A 7278-nucleotide genomic window follows, 5' to 3' on the forward strand; every position below is an offset into this window, starting at 1 on the left:
GTTCTATAGAGGTGTATTCTGAGGGAAACCTAGGTCTAAATACTCATACACGTCTGATATCTGGCAGTCAGTAGCCAGTTATTTTACTTTTGCTCACTGGGTCAGCCTTTTGAGGATTTTTCTAAAACACGTGTCAGAATCGTACAAACATACCGCCGTTTGAGTCCAGTATGGAGGACATAGTGATAGACACCCCTGGGGTTGTGAAGCTGCTGAATGGGTTGAAAATAAATAAATCGCCGGTCCTGATACGATTCCAATTCGGTTGTACAGAGAGTACTCCTTACTTAGCTTGCATTTATCGCGAATCTCTTGCCCAACGTAAAGTCCCCAGCGACTCGAAAAAAGCGCAGGTGACACCTGTGTATAAGAAGGGTAGAAGGACGGATCCTCAAAATTACAGACCAATATCCTTAACATCGGTTTGTTGCAGGATTCTCGAACATATTCTCAGTTCGAATATAATGAATTTCCTTGAGACAGAGAAATTGCTGTCCATGCATCAGCACGGCTTTAGAAAGCATCGCTCCTGCGAAACGCAACTCGCCCTTTTTTCGCATGATATCTTGCAAACCATAGATGAAGGGTATCAGACGGATGCCATATTCCTTGAATTCCGGAAAGCGTTTGACTCGGTGCCCCACTGCAGACTCCTAACTAAGGTACGAGCATATGGGATTGGTTCCCAAATATGTGAGAGGCTCGAAGACTTCTTAAGTAATAGATCCCAGTACGTTGTCCTCGATGGTGAGTGTTCATCGGAGGTGAGGGTATCATCTGGAGTGCCCCAGGGAAGTGTGGTAGGTCCACTGTTGTTTTCTATCTACATAAATGATCTTTTGGATAGGGTGGATAGCAATGTGCGGCTGTTTGCTGACGATGCAGTGGTGTACGGGAAGGTGTCGTCGTTGAGTGACTGTAGGAGGACACAAGATGACTTGGACAGGATTTGTGATTGGTGCAAAGAATGGCAGCTAACTCTAAATATAGATAAATGTAAATTAATGCAGATGAATAAGAAGAAGAACCCCGTAATGTTTGAATACTCCATTAGTAGTGTAGCGCTTGACACAGTCACGTCGATTAAATATTTGGGCGTAACATTGCAGAGCGACATGAAGTGGGACAAGCATGTAATGGCAGTTGTGGGGAAGGTAGATAGTCGTCTTCGGTTCATTGATAGAATTTTGGGAAGATGTGGTTCATCTGTAAAGGAGACCGCTTATAAAACAGTAATACGACCTATTCTTGAGTACTGCTCGAGCGTTTGGGATCCCAATCAGGTCGGATTGAGGGAGGACATAGAAGCAATTCAGAGACGGGCTACTAGATTTTTTACTGGTAGGTTTGATCATCACGCGAGTGTTACGGAAATGCTTCAGAAACTCGGGTGGGAGTCTCTGGAGGAAAGGAGGCGTTCTTTTCGTGAATCGCTACTGAGGAAATTTAGAGAACCAGAATTTGAGGCTGACTGCAGTACAATTTTACTGCCGCCAACTTATATTTTGCAGAAAGATCACAAAGGTAAGATAAGAGAGATTAGGGCTCGTATAGAGGCATTTAGGCAGTCATTTTTCCCTCATTCTGTTTGGGAGTGGAACAGGGAGAGAAGATGCTAGTTGTGGTACGAGGTACCCTCCGTCACGCACCGTGTGTTGGATTGCGGAGTATGTAAGTAGATGTAGATGTACAATGTTTCAGTTCGCAGGAAGGATCAGAGGAATCCTTCTGAGAAGGATGAACAGTTGTCCAGAGTGGTGGGTTGTCGGCTGGGAGCAGTACAGCCCTGAATTGGCTCTGAGCACTATGGGACTTAACATCTGTGGTCATCAGTCCCCTAGAACTTAGAACTACTTAAAGCTAACTAACCTAAGGACATCACACACATCCATGCCCGAGGCAGGATTCGAACCTGCGACCTACCAGTCGCGCGGTTCCGGACTGAGCGCCTAGAACCGCTAGACCACCGCGGCCGGCGTACAGCCCTGAATTACAGGCGCAGGTCTGCGACCTTTATTGTGATAGTGGCAGCTGTTAACGTGCGACCCAGTGGTGGGCATGGGGATGGGGGTGGAAGTCTTAGGGGGGTGGAGAAGTGAGTGAAACACCCTACAGCCCCCATAGACTGGCAGGCCTCGGCAAGTTTAATTTGGGAGCAGTACACCAGAACCTAAGTGACATTTCCAGCAGCATGACAAAGCATATGAGAGGCAGAACGCAACTATTGTTGGATATCTTGCAAGCCTTGTGAGACACGATATTTCCGAGATGATACTCAGTTCAACTGTGTGTACAGTTGGAAACTGCCACTGGTCTTAGCCCACCACAAGTTACAGACCACAAGTCCTACCCACTATGGAAAGGCTTGAAGCTTTCCACCAGTGGAGGACCAGAAGATGAAGAAGGCAAAGAATCACAAACACTTTCCACCAAGCCTCAGTGCGAGACCGAATAAGGAAAAACAAAACCGCCTCCAGTTTTTTTTTAATTTATTTCATTAACAGTACACATTAACCCACCGCCTTGAAATGTAAGATGAGTCGTATGCTTCTGAATCTAACAGAAAAGACTTCTCATTGTTACAATCTTATTGGTATACAGTAGTTAATGCTTTTTTAAAAATAATATAAAGACCATAATATATAAAGATTTCTCTGAGGTTACAGTGAATTGAATGCTTAACAATTGTTAAATGGTTCCATATAATTTGTTTCTATCTAGTTGATGAGAATATAATTTATATAATGCAAATGTCAAAGAAAAATTTAAAAAAAGCAAAATTCAATACAATGAGTGTGGTGAAAATAATTTGGAGTATGTAGAGGGAAGTGATACACTGTATTTGGATGTGTAATATAGTCTAAGTAGCATGTTGGTTGATACTGGCCTATTTCTACCTATTTCAGAAGAGGTCTTGGTAGAACCTCGAGCAATTCTCATCTGAAATGGTTTGTGCTTATGTATGTTTATTGTGTCTCTGTGTATTGGTATATTACTGGGAGTGTTGCAAGCCTGGACACCATATGATATTGAGCAGCTGTTGGTTTGTCCTATTGTTGGTAGTTGTGTTGTTACCTTAGATACATACATCTCGTATTATACAGATTAAATACTGATACATGGAATACATGAATGTTAGCTTTACATGAGAAATACAGTTATGTTTGTAATCTGTTAGTAGAAATAGGATACAGTTCATTGCTACCTGAATGCATTATTCCTTAAGTAACTTAATACATTATATTTTTAGTGTTACACATACTTTATACAGAAAATACATTTTATATATAAAATTCATTGATTGTAGCTTTGACTAAGGAAGAGAATATACTTCTGTCTGCGCATAGTAAGACGAGCAATACATTTCTGCTCGTGTGCAGTATACTTTGGACACTATGCAGTATCTTCAGTATTTTGTTGGGGAGCAGGAGCCTCAGAACACAAGTTCTTCGAGCCTTCTTCCCCCAAGCGACAATACCTTATTACTACAGTCTTAGTATTTGGTGTCAGTGATTGTTTGTTTTATGAATGTTGTGTTGTTTGTGACTGTGTTGTGGCATGCAGTGTCGTGCATTGTTGGTTTGGCTCCCTTACATGTTGATCCCTTCTGAGTCATGTTCACTTAGTGTTCCTTCCTCGGTCTCTGAATCTGTGGTCATGCTTGTGTCCTCCACATTGTACAAACCAATCACACCATCCTCTACTCATTGAATACCCCCTCTTGATTGTTCTGTTGGTCTGGTATCCAATCCAGACTGCGCGCTAGGGTTCCTACACATAGGGCGCTAGCCTAAACTTTGCATATCCTGAGAGGAGCCAATCAGTAACTCCAAATCTCTCTTGTCTGACAAAAGAAGATTTTAGACTACGAAGGTGTCGTTCCCACAAAAGCATGGCCATTTTTGGCAAGAAAACATTTACCTGGACAGGACCATAGGCCTTCCTTTACAGAGAATTTAATCTTTCCAGGCTGATCGTTCCAATTTCTGAAAGAAGGCTGTTAAGCTTCTCAGAGAGTTGTGCTTGTGAAGTATATGTTTTTCTACTCGCTTAAAGAACCTGGTGACTTCCTGGCATCACAGAGTTACAGTCTTGCCTCAACTGAACACGTACACCAGCCTCTCTGTCCATATCGTCCCAGCTTCTAACATGGAAATGGAAGGAGTTTTATGATCTTCCTTCCATTTGCACGAAGGCTCAGTTTACAGCAGTCCCTCCTAAATGATTCCTTCACCCACTTGCCTCCAGATGACCACCTTCATAACGGACTGCTACTTGTTCCAGGTAAGACGTTTAGCAAACTGGCGCCCTTCTCTCTGACCCTAAGTGGAAGGAGGAGAGTGGTACAGCCAGAAGTCCCCACTGCTTTCCGGGATCATTCACACAGATTGGTCGCTGCGCTCAGTATGTATGGCCCCCTGTCCATCTCTCTCCCTTTTCTCCATGAGCTCCACTACAAACCCTCCCGGGTACAAGTTCTCTACAGAACTTCTGCCCGTAAATTTCCTCATATAAAAAGTCATAAACCACACCTATCAAATGTAGTACTGGAGAAACACAGAGATTATATTTAAAATATGAATGTTAATCTGATTGACAGTGTTGCTAAAGTGAGAAGTGGCATACCACCTCTCACTCTTCAGCTGTCTGACGATGGTTACCACCAATTTTGGTATCAGAGGAAATGGCTACCTAGCATATGGGAAGCCTCCTGAAACGTCGTGGAAGTGTCTGTAATAGTTAACTGGCAAGCCTAATCCGTCTGCAGGAAAAAAAGTACTCACCATGGAAGGGCACTATCATGAGCCATTTAATTAATTAGTCAATAAATTTGATATAAATGACGTGCTGCAAGTGGGTGCAAGAGAGGACGAAGGTACCAAAATTATGATTCGAGAGTTGGAGTAGTAAAGACGAGATTTTCTGTTGCAGCGAGGTATTTTAATGGAATTTCAATCTCTCATCGTAATAAAATGAGCTATACTACCGAATTTATAAAGTGATATGTAGTATAAACCTGATAACTTCTCTGTCTTGCTAACTTGAGTGACTTCTTAGGTGATGCATTTGGTTACTTTAAGGGAGTAGAAAAGGAAGGAGGCATCCTGTGATACAGGCAGAGCATGCTCTTAGGGGTCCATTGTGAACCAAAAATGAGTTTAATATTCTAGTCCTGTGATGCAGGACGTGGCAGATATTAGACTGGTAGGAACAGATTTTTCTACCTGATGAGAGAAAGATGAAACATAGCCTACGCCATCGTGTTGTATAGGAATTTCACGAGAAGCAATGACACTTTAGCGATGTGACAATGTGTTTATTGTCCAATTTCTTCTGTCTTTAAAAAACTCATGTGAAAGGGAGGAATCTATGTTTCACGAGAGAAGTTCAGAGTGTATGGATAACAACATGTACATTTCGGATTGAGTAAAGTGGATTTTTTAAACTGAGGAGTCTATGTCAAGGTTGGGACTGTTAGTCTGAGTCAGTCCTGTTTGCCTCACATTGTGCCACAGTGAGTGGCAGGAATGGGCACGGGGCTTCAATCGGCCAGAAGCCCATGGACTGTGAGTGGCAGTTACAAAAAAAAGTTCCGGCTAACTAGCTCTTGCCTGCAGCCATAGGGACAAGTCCCAGTTGTGGCGCCCTCTGAATGACTAAATAGCGAAGTAACAAGTACAGTGGGTGAGTGGCGACAGATGTGGACGTGTGTATTGGTGTATTGTGCGAGAAGATTCATTATGACGAGTCTTTGTGCTGGACGATTTTTCCCCCACGTAAATTGGTCGATTGACTGCCTGGTGACATCCCGCGACCTCTGAGCATCTGATAGGGCCAGTGTAAGGATGCTGGGGGATGGGCGTACAGCTACCAGCATGACCAGTGTGGGTGTGGGTTTATCCCAGCTGGTGCGCAGGCAGCCACCAGGCAGTCGGCTTACAGTACATGTTTCATGATTACGAGTGTGTGTGATCATAAGGTTTGTTTTCAACAGATATGTTTAGTTTCCGCGACCGCTTCGGTAGCAGGTTCGAATCCGGCCTCGGGCATGGATGTGTGTGGTGTCCTTATGTTAGTTAGGTTTAAGTAGTTCTAAGTTCTATGGGACTGATGACCTCAGAAGTTAAGTCCCATAGTGCTCAGAGCCATTTGAACCATTTTGTTTAGTTTCAGGTGAAAAAATTGTGATGGAGGAGGGTGCTTCTGTTCTCAAACATCAATGCATACAATTACGTCTCTGAGCACCATTGGACTCAACATCGGAGGTCATCAGTCCCCTAGAATTTAGAACTACTCAAACCTAACTAACCTAAAGTTACTGTCACCAGTTCCGGACTATAGCGCCTAGAACCGCTCGGCCACCATGGCCGGCTTCAGTGCATACAAGACCTTGGATATATTTCACGTTACAATATATTTGTGGCGAAAATTTAATAACTTGATTTTCAGAATGTTTGCATGTGACTGTCAAATGTTGAAAATGTGTTTTATTATGAAGAAGAATCATAGTAAAGTGGGGGTAAGTGTCTTAAGCGATATATTTGACTCTGTAAAATGTTAAACAATTAATTCGATAGGTTAGTGCCTATGGACTATTTCCCGCCATTTTTGATATCTCAATTCCACCAGCTCTCAGTTTGTTCCCAGCATTAACCAATAGGAATACGGTATACTGAGGAGGGATGAAAACACCTGTCTGTGTGTTTGGACACATTGATTGACACACAAACTGGAAGTAGGCACTTGAGAGAGACAGAAAGTGTGTCTGGAACTTCTTGGTCAGAGAAATTTGTTTGGGACCTCAAGATCAAAGGAGGCCGACATGGGCTCCATGGTCAGAGGTATTTAGTATCAGGATCTGTAATTAGGACATTGGGCAGTGCTTGACCACCGTGGCGGCGCCCAGACGATGGACATATGTGCAGGCGACCATAAATGGCAGGTAATATACCACACTTCATTGTATCCATCAGTGCTTACCGTCTTTGGAAGTGGAGGAAAATGTGAGCTCTATCCAAATGGGGGAGCCCTGTCTGCAGCAAACTGAATAAATAAAGAATCATCATTGATTTGAATTTCATGATGTGGGATGGTGTAACCTCCCCCTCACTTATCGACCTTAATGACAGTGAAAAATTAAACCGCGTGTACCTAATGGAAATTTGGGAAAAGCAATCGTCACCGAAGTTAATCTGTCGGTAAAGAGGGAGGAAAGGGTTACATCTAAATGAAAGGAAAAATGCCAATGAAACAGGTGGAAATTGACTTTGAAAAGGG

At 43.0% G+C, this 7278-nt stretch overlaps 1 pseudogene; it reads right to left on the reverse strand.

Moving 5' to 3' along the window:
* Window positions 1–5088: 5088 nt before the first annotated feature.
* LOC126189807 (U2 spliceosomal RNA) lies at window positions 5089–5241 on the reverse strand (annotated as a pseudogene).
* Window positions 5242–7278: the final 2037 nt, after the last annotated feature.

Source organism: Schistocerca cancellata, chromosome 5 (assembly GCF_023864275.1).
Source record: "Schistocerca cancellata isolate TAMUIC-IGC-003103 chromosome 5, iqSchCanc2.1, whole genome shotgun sequence".
Taxonomy (NCBI): Eukaryota; Metazoa; Arthropoda; class Insecta; order Orthoptera; family Acrididae; genus Schistocerca; species Schistocerca cancellata.